The 13,353-nt window shown below is 39.4% G+C and overlaps 1 pseudogene; it reads right to left on the reverse strand.

The window, feature by feature from the left end:
• Positions 1–267: 267 nt before the first annotated feature.
• LOC126071130 (olfactory receptor 7G3-like) overlaps positions 268–13,353 on the reverse strand; it is a 35,951-nt pseudogene continuing 22,865 nt past the window's right edge.

Genomic DNA, 13,353 nt, shown 5'->3' on the forward strand with positions numbered 1-13,353 from the left:
CCAGGAGCATAGAGCGTGCTTTGGACCCAGGGTCCCCCTGCAGAGAAGGTCCTCAACCAGGGGAATATTGATGACAAGGACCTTCTTTCAGAGCTGACAGAGAGAGAACACTTTCCCCTGGAGTCGATGCCCTGGATTCAGACTTCCAGCTGATTAGACTCTGAGAGAATAAACTTCTGTTCGTTAAAGCCATTCACTTGTGGTATTTCTGTTATAGCAACACTAGATAACTAAGACAAACAGCTTAACACCGAAGCAGGTGACATATTAATGGAAAGAAGATATTTTAGAGATGAGTTTCCTCAAAGCGCCCACCATGTCCTTGTTCCGCAGGCTGTAGATGAAGGGGTTCAGCATGGGTGTGACCACGGTGTGCACCACTGATGAAACCGCACTCTTCCTAGAGGATAGAGTTGCTGTAGAGCTAAGATACACCCCAAACCTGTCCCGTAGAACAAGGAAACAACAGAGAGGTGAGACCCACAGGTGGAAAAAGCTTTATACATTCCACCTGTTGACGGCATTTTCAGGAGGCAAGAGACAATTTGCACGTATGAGAAAATAATCCCCAAGAAAGTTCCACAACCCAAAATGCTAGTTATAAAATGTAGCAAGATGTTATTGAAGAGTGTGTCAGAACAGGCAAGCTTGAGGACCTGGGGAAGTTCACAGAAAAACTGGGGGATTTCTAGGTCTGTGCAGAAGGACAGACGCAGCACCATCAGGCTGTGGAGAAGGGCATTCGTGATGCTAATAAACAAGGACAGTAAAATCAGCTACAGAGGCGGGGGTTCATGATGACTGTGTACCTCAGTGGGTGACAAATGGCCACATAGTGGTCATAGGCCATTGCTGCAAGGAGACAATTTTCCAAACAAGCAAAAACAAGGACAAAGCAGATCTGGGTGAGGCAACCTGTGTAACTGATGGATTTGCTCTGAGTCTGAATGTTCACCAGCATCTTGGGGACCGTAGTGGTGCTGAAACAGATGTCACTGAAGGACAGGTTGGAGAGGAAGAAGTACATGGGGGTGTGGAGGTGGGAGTCTGAGTTGACAGCCAAGATGATGAGCAGGTTCCCAAGCACAGTGACCAGGTACATGGTCAGGAACATTCCAAGGAGAAGAAGCTGCAGTTCTGGATTCTCTGAGAGGCCTAGGAGGAGGAATTCTGCTACTCCTGTTTGGTTTTCTGATTCCATGTAGTTGATGATTCTGATGGAAAGAACAGAGATGGAATACACAGCAGAGTTCTAAGATCCCGTATTTTAGAGAAACACTTTAATCTATATTGTGAAACGAAATGAATACTATAAATCTTTCCTGTGGTTCTCTGTCTCTGTCTCCCTCTCGCCTCCTCCTCTTTCTCCTCTATCCTTTTCTCTCTCCCTCCTTCTCTGTTCTCTTTGCTCCTACACTCTCATTTCTCTCTGTCCTTCTCTGACTTCCACTACCACATCTTTGCAAATTTTAAGTCCCTACTCTTTTTTCACATTTGTCAACTAACATGAATACAATTTGAAATGATACATGATTTTTTTCTGAAGAATTTTCTGAACGTTGTAAATTAGCAGAAAAATCAAAACCATATGATATTAAATATGTGTTTTAGAGCAATGGTTCTCCAACTTCCTTGCATCAGAGTCAGCCGGAGGTCCTGCTAAAATGCAGATTGCTGGGCACTACCCTCAGAGCACTGGATTCAGGAGGTTGGGCATCAGAGCTCCAAAATGTTCCTTTCTAACAGATTTCCGAATGTGGCTGCTGTTCAACTGGGAACCACACACTGAGGACCAATATTCTAGGATACAGAATTGGAGCAGGCCTGGTGCACTTCCTGAGGAGATAATGAACTGGCTCATCAGTGCGCTACAAAGTGGACTGGGAGCTCAAATCCATGACTCAGCCCATTTTCAGTGGGTCTTCACAATTTGTGCTTTTAATTATTCACTTCCATTTCAATATTCCATTCATTGGATTCTTATCACAAACTGTTGCCTAATTGTTTTAAATAATAGTAGTATTAACAAGAGACCTTGGCTGGTGCAAAAAGTTAAGCTGCCAAGGAAAACGTTGAAGGTTCAAGTGTATCCAGAGGTACCTTAGGAGAAAGGCCTGATGATCTACTTCTGAAAAACCAGCCATTGAAAACCCTATGGAGCACAGCTCTACTCTGACTCATGTGGAGCTGCCAGAGTTGGAAGTGACTTGACAGCAACTGATTTGGCTTTTGTTTGGTTAGCAGATAACATAGTAACAAATATGATAACTATTATAAACTTCTACAGCCAGGCCACTAACAGAGAGCTCTGTGTGTTGTCATACAGAATTCTTGGCATTTATATGAATTAATTTTATTCTCCCTACAGATCCGTGACTCAGATGCTTCTTTCATCCCTCATTTTACCCATGATCTCATGTAGGTAACATGAGGTTAAGTTATACATACACGATACATGGTCTTCTTGTAAGAATTGCTGGAAGAATTTGAACTCAGATTGACAGATCAAACTGGGCCTCTTACCGCCATATGATATGACCTCTGAGGAGCACGGGCTCAGGCATCAGAAGGGTCAACAGGTTCCATCACTTGACTCTTGAAAACTTCTACCTGAAAATGAACCAAGTGCTTTCCCTGAACTTCAAGGTCATCTACTCTCTGACCACACAGGTGGTATATAGCAGATAATAACGTCGAAGCAGGACCCACATTCAGGACTTGAGGTCAATATTAGAATAGATTCCCTGAAACCTCAAGCTGTTATGGCTACTTGTTGATAAGATTCTCTTTTCTCTCAGTACTTGAAGATTAAAACATTACTCCCTAAAATTATATGTAGCACATTTTTCCCCCTAAAACACAGAAATTGGAGAAAGAATGAAATGTACTGTCTTTAAACCACTGAAAAAAAGAGTAACAATTTGTTAGTGTATCCTAAGTGGAATTTTAGCATAAGAAAGACACAATCTAATAGCACAAGCTTCCAAGGTGCTTATCAGGCACGTCCCTACAGCTCTAGGAAGAGGGCAAGTAGAAGCTTGCCAAGTCAGTCTTAAGAGGGAAAAAGGAACTTGAGCAAAGTACACCTAGATAACTGAAACGCTTTTATGGTTGTAAGACTTAAACATTGAATCAATACAAATGGCCCAGTAACTAGCCTGGCAGCTGGTAAACATGGGAAGTACTTACCAGTTAAGGTGTGAAGTCCTTGTTATATTCAGATGATCATGACAATTGGACAAGACAGTAAGACCTTAATTTTAGGAATTCCTTATCTTGTATATATGACACACAGAAAAGTAGGAAGTAAACACATACACATTTTTCTGTTTAATTGCCACCCACATTTGTACATGAAAACAATAGGAAAAAAAAAACATACAATTTCAAATGTTAAACTAATAACCCACTGCCGTCGAGTCGATCTTGACTCATAGCAACCCTGTAGGACAGAGTAGAACTGCCCCATACGAGTTCCAAGGAGCACCTGGTGGATTTGAACTGCTGACCTTTTGGTTAGCAGCTATAGCTCTTAACTACTACACCACCAGGGTTTCCATTAAACTAATAGGAGTCATAATTAATTTCCATTAACAGATTATTGTTTCTATATTTATTTTCCATTTTCTTTACTCACTTCCAAGATATTCCATTGACATCTGTCCCTCCCTTCCTTTCTCCCTTAACTTGGCAGATTATAGGAATAATTAACCCCTTGACACTCAGTAGCTTGATCCAGTCCCTATTCCTTTTATGGTTTGACTCGATGTTTCCATTGTATAACTAGCAGATAAAGGGAGAGAAAGAAACAAAAATAAATAAATAAATCATGAAATTTCACATCCTCCTTCTTTTTATTTCTGGTTAAGCTCATCAAAGCCTGGGTCAAACAGCCTTGGGAACTGGTTCCTATAGGAATCTCAAAGTTGTGTACCAGGATCAAGTCCAGGATACTCCCATTTTCTATGTTAAGGTGAGGTCGTGAGAATATGGTCACTGGATCCTCAGCAACAGGCAAGAGTTGATTGTCTAAGTCCTAGGCACATTTATGTATTTACCCATTATTCTTATGAACCAATGATTTAGAAAAAGTTTCTAAACGAGTCCCCAGGATGAACAGCTCATCAGAATCCTTGTGTTCAGAGTAAATACCCCTGGACAAACACTGCTTCCCCGACAAGAAAATCTGGGGCCCTAAACATAGGATTATGACAACAAGCAACTCTAACAATCAATCATTTGCTGGAAGATTTGGAATCAGACACCTGGGTTTATTGCCAGCTTTAGCACTTGCTTTGTGAATAAGGAAACTTTTATAACTGCTCAAGAAGCCTCAAATATCTCCTTTGTATGATGGAAACCATCATAAAACCTTATAGGATCTTGCAAAGATTGGAAATGAATAGAAAATCATCAAGCGGTGTTCAACATATCACATCCTCTCAATATTTTCTATTGTGATATATTTTTCGTGGGCACAACATGGTGTTGTTCATAATAGAAAGGAAGAGTGACAGGTGGAGCCAGATGAAGGTGGATCAAAGAAAGATAGAACATTCCTAGTATGATATCTGAAAATTTTAGGGAAGAAAGAATGTGGCAAAACTTTATTGGGAATCTTGCTCATCTAGAGAAAGAGGAGAGAATGAGCCGAATGAAAATCATTGCTATCAATATAAAAAGAGCCTGGTGATGCAGTCGATAAGCACTTGGCTGCTAACTGAAAGGTTGGTGGTTTGAATTCACCAGGCACTCAATGGAAGGAAGATGTGGCAGTCTGCTTCTGTAAAGATTTCAACCTTGGAAATCCTATGGGGCAGTTCTACTCTGTCCTACAGGGTGTCTGTGAGTTGGAACTGACTCCATGTCAAGGGGTTAAAGGCTTATCAGTGTTCATTTGACATGGACATGTGATGAAATATCTAGCAATAAAAATAAATAAATTAGATCTAGACAGACCAACAGAAATAATGAAAACTTAAAAGACACAAGTAATTTCTCTAACAAGACATCTATAGTATGGGAAAATTGAAATAAGTTTTAAAATTATACAGACATAAATTTTCATTTTTTATTATGAAATATTTCAAGCATACTGAAAAGTACAGAGAAAAACAGTAAAGGTGTAATTATCCAACACTCAGCACCATCAAATTAAAATACATTACCATAATTGCATTAGGTACTTTTTAAAATTATGATTATTTCCCTTTACTCCTGAGCTTCAATATTTTATTTTACACATTTAATTATTTTTAAAATCGAGGTGTATTCTGTATTTTTAAAACAAAAAAAAATATTTGAATGCTTCCACCTTTAGTTTTTCACAACCTGTCTTTTTCTCTCCGTAAGAGGAACCACAACACAGAACTTGGTATACATTATTCTCTGGTATTTTCACTACTTTCAGTCTGATTCTCTGAATAAACAATGCTATTGTTTTACATTTTAATACTTTATATACTGTGAATGTCATTTTGCAATTGGTCTCTTAAAATAATACACTCAGAGGTGAAGCCAAGATGGCGGAATAGACAGATGCTTCTGTCGATGCCTCTTTACAACAAAGACCCAAAAAAACAAGTGAATGAGTATATTTGTGACAAGCTGAGAGCCCTGAGCATCAAAGACAAGCTTAGACAACCAACTGAGGGGCAGAGGAAGGAAGAGACTGTTCAGAAGCAGAGAGGAGTTACCGGATCTGAATCGCAGGGAGCCCTCAGGCACCATTCCAGGAGCGGCGGCGGCACCGGCAGCAGCGGCGGGCTGGCACTAGCTTTCAGCCGCAGTTTCCTCAGGGAGAGTCAGCAGCCACACAGCCCACTCACACCTCTGGAACCTGAGCAGAAGGGCGCTCTTGGCAAAAGCTAAATACTTGCATATATTTTACCACACCCCCCAACCCCCAACCCAGCTTCAGCGGCTGAATCCCTAGGCCTGAGATAGACCCTGGTGAGCACCTGGAGCTGTCCTCCCGGCCTTGGGAAAGGAAAAAAATTACAACTGGGAGGAAAAGATAATTTGCCAGCTCCATTAACTGGGGGAGCTCAGGACAGAAGTGGATCCTGTCCAGGCATAAACCGTCCATGGACCTTGAGCACCTTTCCCTTCTGCAAAGACCTGCGTGGGCCTATTTCAGGGGAATAGGCCCTTGTTGGCAAACTCCAACCATTTCAGCTGTGCGGTGGAGAGGTGGGTGTTTGACATTTGACATTGCTTTGCCTATTAAACAAGGTCCTCACCTACCCACAACAGGGACCTAAGGACTGGTGGCTCCACTTGGGTCGCCTAGCCACCTGCAACATGGGGGGTCCAGGGATAACTGGTACCTCCCAGTCCTTACAACAAAAACTTTGGGTGCCCATGGTCCCTCTGCAGAGCCCACCCATCAGCACACTTTAGGGAACAGAGATGCGTTTTCCTCAGAGACACTTGGGAGTTGGTTCTCAGCCCCCTGCCTTGTTCAGAGCGTGACCCCCTGCTGCAATCAGATACGGGTATACACATCAATCACCCCTGCCCCTCTAAGACTGTAGGGCAGAGCCTGTACCACACACTTGATATCAGCTACCTAGAAACCTGAGGTGAGTTCATACAAGAAAACTGAATGGACTCCTAGACTGACATACCTAATAACAGCTCTAGCCAGCTGGGGACAGGACACCAAAGCTCCAAAGGTGAAAATAATCCATCCAGCTCACTCAAGCAACCCATAGGGGTATACCAAAACAAAACAAAGCAAGCAGCTAAGACACTGTAAGCAAGCATAAACTGAGACAATAACTAATAGATGGCTTAGAGACAACAGTCAATATCAAGTCACATAAAGAAACAGGCCATGATCACCTCAACATGCTCTCAAAACAAAGAATAAAGGGATCTTTTAGATGAAAGTGCATTCCTGGAATTACCAGATGCAGAATATAAAAGTTTAACATACAGAACCCTTCAAGACGTCAGGAAGGAAATAAGGCAATACACAGAACAAGCCAAGGAGCACACAGATAAAGCAACTGAAGAAATCAGAAAGATTATTCAAGAACACAATGAAAAGTTTAGTAAGCTGGAAAGATCTATAGTCAGACAGCAATCAGAAATTCAGAAGATTAACGATAAAATTATAGAACTAGATAACTCAATAGAAAGTCAGAGGAGCAGAATTGAGCAAGTAGAAGCTAGAATTTCTGAACTTGAAGATAAATCACTTGGCACTAATATATTTGAAGAAAAACAAGATAAAAGAATTTAAAAAAATGAAGAAACCTTAAGAATCATGTGGGACTCTATCAAGAGAAATACTCTACGAGTGATTGGAGTACCAGAACAGGAAGGGATAACAGAAAATACAGAGAAAACTGTGGAAGATTTGTTGGCAGAAAACTTCCCTGATTTTGTGAAAGATGAGAAGATATCTATCCAAGATGCTCATAGAACTCCACATAAGGTAGGTCTTAAAAGAAAGTCACCAAGACATATTATGATCAAGCTGGCCAAAACCAAAGACAAAGAGACAATTATATGAGGAGCAAGGGATAAAAAAAAAAAAAAAAAGGCACCTACAAGGGAGAGCCAATAAGAATAAGCTCGGACTACTCAGCAGAAACCATGCAGGCAAGAAGGCAATAGGATGACATATTTAAAAAATTGCCTGCCAAGAATCATATATCCAGCAAAACTGTCTCTTAAATATGAAGATGAAATTAAGACATTTCCAGATAAACAGCAGTTGAGGGAATTCGTAAAAACCAAACCAAAACTACAAGAAATACTAAAGAGAGTTCTTTGGTTAGAAAATCAATAATACCAGGTATCAACCCAAGACTGGAACACTGGACAGAGCAACCAGAAGTCAACTGAGACAGGAAGATCAAAAAAAAAAAAAAAAAAGGAAGATTAAAAAGAAGAAAAAAAAAAAAAAAAGCCCAACACAGGGTAACTGCGATCTTATTATATACAAGAAGACAACAATAAAATAATAAAGAGGGACTAAGAAATGTAATCATACACCTTCCATATGGACGGGAAGATACAAAGAAATAAAAGTTAGTTATCACTTTAGAAATATAGGGGTAAATAACAAGGTAACCACAAAGGAGACAAACTATCCTACTCATCAAAACAAAATACAAGGAAAAAATACAGACTCAGCAGAAACAAAATCAACAACAATAAATATAAGGAAAGGACAATATACAAAGAAAATCTACTCAGCACATAAAATCAAGTGGGAAAAAGAAGCTGTCAACACACAAAAAAAAGACATCAAAATGATAGCACTAAATTCATACTTATCCATAATTACCCTGAATGGAAATGGACTAAATGCACCAATAAAGAGACAGAGAGTGCCAGAACGGATTAAAAAACAAGATTCGTCTATATGCTGCCTACAAGAGACACACCTTAGTCTTAGAGACACAAACAAACTAAAACTCAAAGGATAGAAAAAAATATATCAAGCAAACAACAATCAAAAAAGAGCAGGAGTGGCAATATTAATTTCTGACAAAATAGACTTTAAAGTTAAACCCATCAGAAAGGATAAGGAAGGACACTATATAATGACTAAAGAGACAATACAGCAAGAACATATAACCATATTAAATATTTATACACCCAATGACAGGGCTGCAAGATACAGAAAACAAACTCTATCAGCATTGAAAAGTGAGATAGACAGCTCCACAATAATAGTAGGAGACTTCAACACACCACTTTCGGTGAAGGACAGGACATCCAGAAAGAAGCTCAATAAAGACATGGAAGATCTAAATGCCACAATCTACCAACATGACCTCGTAGACATATACAGAACACCCCACCCAAAAGCAACCAAGTATACTTTCTTTTCTAGTGCACATGGACCATTCTCTAGAATAGACCACATATTAGGTCATAAAGCAAGCCTTAGCAGAATCCAAAACACTGAAATATTACAAAGCATCTTCTCTGACCATAAGGCCATAAAAGTGGAAATCAATAGCAGGAAAAGCAGGGAAAAGAAATCAAACACTTGGAAACTGAACAATACCCTGCTCAAAAAAGACTGGATTATAGAAGACATGAAGGATGGAATAAAGAAATTCGTGGAATCCAATGAGAATGAAAACACTTCCTATAAGAACCTTTGGGACACAGCAAAACCAGTGCCCAGAGGCCAATTTATATCAATAAATGCACACATCCAAAAAGGAGAAAGGGCCAAAATCGAAGAACTATCTCTACAACTTGAACAAATAGAAAGAGAGCAACAAAAGAAACCCACAGGCACCAGAAGAAAAAAAAAATAAAAATTAGAGCTGAACTAAATGAAATAGAAAACAGAAAAACAATTGAAAGAGTCAACAAGACCAAAAGCTGGTTTTTTGAAAAAATCAACAAAATTGATAACCCATTGGCCAAACCGACAAAAGAAAAACAGGAGAGGAAGCAAATAACCCTAATAAGAAATGAGATGGGCGATATTACTACAAACCCAACTGAAATTAAAAGAATCATATCAGATTACTATGAAAAACTATATTCAAACAAATTTGAAAACCTAGAAGAAATTGATGAATTCCTAGAAACACACTCCCTATCTAAACTAACCAAACAGAGGTAGAACAACTAAAGAGACCCATAACAAAATAAGGGATTGAAAAGGTAATCAAAAAACTGCCCCCCCCCCCAAAAAAAACCCTGGTCTGGAGAGCTTCACTGCAGAGTTCTACCAAACTTTCAGAGAAGAGTTAACACCACTACTACTAAACGTATTTCAGAGCGTAGAAAAAGATGGAATATTACCAAACTCATTCTATGAAGCCACCATATCCCTGATGCCAAAACCAGGTAAAGACACCACAAGAAAAGAAAATTATAGACCTATATCCCTCATGAATGTAGACGCAAAAATCCTCAACAAAATTCTAGCCAATAGAGTTCACCAACATAACAAAAAAAAATAATTCACCACGACCAAGTGGGATTCATACCAGGTATGCAGGGTTGGTTCAACATTAGAAAAACCACTAATGGAATCCACCACGTAAATAAAACAAAAGACAAGAATCACATATTTTATCAACTGATGCAGAAAAGGCATTTGACAAAGTTCATCACTCATTCATGATAAAAACTCTCAGCAAAATAATAATAGAAGGAAAATTCCTCAACATAATAAAGGGTATTTATACAACATCATTCTAAATGGAGAGAGCCGTAAAACATTCCCATTGAGATTGGGAACCAGACAAGGATGCCCTTTATCACCACTCTTATTCAACATTGTGCTGGAGGTCCTAGCCAGAGCAATTAGGCTAGATAAAGAAATAAAGGGCATCCAGATTGGCAAGGAAAAAGTCAAAGTATCTCTATTTACAGATGACATGATCTTATACACAGAAGACCCTAAGGAATCCTCCAGAAAACTGCTGAAACTAATAGAAGAGTTCAGCAGAGTATCTGGATACAAGATAAACATACAAAAATCAGCTGGATTCCTCTGCACCAAAAAAAAGAACATCGAAGAGGAAATCACCAAATCAATGCCATTTACAGTAGCCCCCAAGAAGATAAAATACTTAGGAATAAATCTTACCAGACATGTAAAAGACTTATATAAAGAAAACTACAGTACACTTCTGCAAGAAACCAAAAGAGACTTACATAAGTGGAAGAACATACCTTGCTCATGGATAGGAAGACTTAACATTATAAAAATGTCTATTCTACCAAAAGCGATCTATACATTTAATGCAATTCCAACTCAAATCCCAAGGACATTCTTTAATGAGATGGAGAAACAAGTCACCAGTTTCATATGGAAGGGAAAGAGGCCCTGGATAAATAAGGCATTATTGAAAAAGAAGAACAAAGTGGGAGGCCTTTACCTGATTTTAGAACCTATTATACCACCACAGTAGTCAAAACAGCCTGGTACTCGTACAGCAACAGATACATGGACCAATGGAACAGAGTTGAGAATCCAAACATAAATCCATCCACATATGAGCAACTGATATTTGACAAAGGCCCCAAAACAGTTAAATGGGGAAAAGACAGTCTTTTTAACAAAGGCTGCTGGCATAACTGGATATCCATCTGCAAAAAATGAAACAAGACCCATACCTCACTCCATGCACAAAAACTAACTCAAAATGGATCAAAGACCTAAATATAAAATTTAAAACAATAAAGATCATGGAACAAAAAATAGGGACAACATTAGGGGCCCTAATGCATGGCATAAACAGTACAGGAAACATTGTAAAAGACACAGAAGAAAAACTAGATAACTGGGAGCTCCTAAAAATCAAACAGTTATGCTCATCCAAAGACTTCACCAAAAGAGTAAAGAGATTATCTACAGACTGGGAAAAAGTTTTTAGCTATGACATTTCTGATCAGCGCCTGATCTCTAAAATCTACATGATACTACAAAAATTCAACTGCAAAAAGACAAATAACCCAATTAAAAAATGGACAAAAGATATTAATAGACACTTCACTAAAGAGACATTCGGGTAGCTAACAGATACATGAGGAAATATTCACGATCGTTAGCCATTAGAGAAATACAGTTCAAAACTACAATGAGATTTCATCTCACTCCAATAAGGCTGACATTAATCCAAAACACACAAAATAATAAATGTTGGAGAGACTGTGCAGAGACTGGAACACTTCTACACTGCTGGTGGGAATGTCAGATGATACAACCACTTTGGAAATCGATTTGGCACTTCCTTAAAAAGCTAGAAATACAACTACCATACGATCCAGCAATCCCACTCATTGGAATATATCCTAGAGAAATAAGAGCCTTTACACGAACAGATATATTCACACCCATGTTTATTGCAGCACTGTTTACAATGGCAAAAACATGGAAGCAACCAAGGTGCCCATCAACAGATGAATGGATAAATAAATTATGGCATATTCACACACTGGAATACTACGTATTGATAAGGGACAGTGAGGAATCTATGAAACATTTCATAACATGGAGGAACCTGGAAGGCATTATGCTGAGTGAAATTAGTCAGTTGCAAAAGGATAAATATTGCATAAGACCACTAGTATAAGAACTTGAGAAACAGTTTAAACTGAGAAGAAAACATTCTTTTGTGGTTACAAGAGGGTGGAGGGAGGGAGGGTGGGAGAGGGGTAGTCACTAACTAGATAGTAAATAAGAACTACTTTAGGTGAAGGGAAAGACAGCACACAATACAGGGGAGGTCAGCACAATTGGACTAAACCAAAAGCAAAGAAGTTTCCTGAAAAAACTGAATGCTTCCAAAGCCAGCGTAGCAGGGCCAGGGGTCTGGGGACCATGGTTTCACGGGACATCTAAGTCAATTGACATAATAAAATCTATTAAGAAAGCATTCTGCATCCCACTTTGAAGAGTGGCATCTGGAGTCTTAAACACTAGCAAGCAGCCATGTAAGATGCATCATTTGGTCTCAACCCACCTGGATCAAAGGAGAATGAAGAACACCAAGAACACAAGGTAATTAAGAGCCCAAGAGACAGAAAGGGCCACATGAACCAGCAACTACATCATCCTGAGACCAGAAGAACTAGATGGTGTCCGGCTACAACTGATGACTGCCCTGACAGGAAACACAACAAATAACCCCTGAGGGAGAGCAGTGGGATGCAGACCCCAAATTCTCATAAGACCAGACTTAATGGTCTGACTGAGACTGGAAGGACCCCGGTGGTCGTGGCCCCCAGACCTTCTGTTGGCCCAGGACAGGAACAATTACCAAAGCCAACTCTTCAGACATGGATTGGACTGGACAATGTGTTGGAGAGGGATGCTGGTAAGGAGTGAGCTTCTTGGATCTGGTGGACACTTGAGAATATGTTGGCACCTCCTGCCTGGAGGGAAGATGAGAGGGTGGAGGAGGTTAGAAGCTGGTGAAGAGGACAGGAGAAGAGAGAGTGGAGGGAGAGAGCAGGCTGTCTCATTAGGGGAAGAGTATTTGGGAGTGTGTGTATATGGGTTTTTGTGTGAAAGACTGACTTGATTTGTAAACTTTCACTTAAAACACAATAAAAATTATTAAAAAACATAATAATAACCTCAACCTTATCAGTCTTGATGCATTTCAGTCTGGTTCATTAACTTAAACTAACTTAAGGTATTTCACTCTGTTATTCCACCAGAATTTCTTTTTCCCTTCTCCAACTGAAAGACATTTTTATCGTGGTACACACATACAAACACATGAGTAAAAAATACTTTAAATAATGTCTGGGTAACTACCAAATATAAGATTGGTTGCCCTTGGGAAGCAAAAGAGACCAAAGGATGGAAATGGAGTGGAATAAAAAGGGTATATATATCATCCTTATGTATAC

The sequence above is a fragment of the Elephas maximus genome, chromosome 3, assembly GCF_024166365.1.
Source record: "Elephas maximus indicus isolate mEleMax1 chromosome 3, mEleMax1 primary haplotype, whole genome shotgun sequence".
Taxonomy (NCBI): domain Eukaryota; kingdom Metazoa; phylum Chordata; class Mammalia; order Proboscidea; family Elephantidae; genus Elephas; species Elephas maximus.